This window comes from Daktulosphaira vitifoliae, unplaced genomic scaffold (assembly GCF_025091365.1).
Source record: "Daktulosphaira vitifoliae isolate Bord-2020 unplaced genomic scaffold, ASM2509136v1 Scaffold_2, whole genome shotgun sequence".
NCBI classification, from domain to species: Eukaryota; Metazoa; Arthropoda; class Insecta; order Hemiptera; family Phylloxeridae; genus Daktulosphaira; species Daktulosphaira vitifoliae.
The window spans coordinates 13,735,633-13,736,712 of NW_026099573.1; positions in this window are offsets into that span (position 1 = coordinate 13,735,633).

Here is a 1,080-nt window from a genome sequence, read left to right on the forward strand (position 1 = left end):
CTTCTGAGAAAGGGTGACAAGCCCGAGGGTCTCCCCTCGTCGTACCGACCGCTTTGCATGTTGGACGACTTGGGGAAGATCCTCGAGCGGCTGCTCGTCACCCGGATCGAAGCCCACCTGGCCGACGTCGGCGGACTGGCCGAGGGCCAGTTCGGCTTCCGGAGGGGGAGGTCGTCGGATGACGCGGCCTCCCTCTTCAGGGACTTGGCCCTCAGGGCCAAAACTGAGCAGGGTTTCGGGGTGGCGGTGAGCTTGGACATCCGAAACGCGATCAACTCCGTGCGATGGTCACACATCCTCGGAGCGCTGGACGCGTTTCGGGTGCCTCCTTACCTCGGGCGGATGATCCGGTCGTACTTTAGCGATCGGGTCATCTCTTACGAGAGCGCCGCGGGCCCGAGAATCCTACCTGTTACGGGAGGCGTCCCGCAAGGGTCGGTTCTCGGGCCTCTGCTGTGGAACATCGCGTACGACGCGGTGTTCCGCGTTCCGCTACCGCCGGGCGTGCGCGTCGTCTGCTACGCGGACGACACGCTGGTGGTGGCGGAAGGCGCCTCGGCCGAGGAGGCTGGATCCCGGGCAAACTGCGCGCTCAGCGCAGTCACCGCCTGGATCCAGCAGGAGGGGAGTGGACTTAGCCTCGCCCTGGACAAGACCGAAGCGGTCTTGTTCACGGGCAGGTACAAGTTCACTCCTCCACGGCTCGCCGTGCTGGGGGTGGAGATCCCGCTTAAGGACTCCATGACTTATCTGGGCCTTGTCATAGACAAACGTCTAAAGTTCGGGCCGCACATTACTCGTGCGGCCCAGCGGGCCCAGAAAGTCATGAATTGCTTGGCGGGACTCATGCCCAATCTGGGAGGGCCGAGAGAGATGCGGCGTAGACTTTTAGTCAGCGTCGTACACTCGGTTCTCCTGTACGGGTCCCCGGTTTGGGCGGATACTCTTGAGTATACGTCCAAAAACCGTGAAGCCCTGCTCAGGATGCAAAGGCGGGCAGCGATCCGGACAGTTTCGGCTTACCGAACGGTGTCCGGAGTGGCGGCGGGTATCCTGTCGTCATTGCCGCCCGCCGATCTG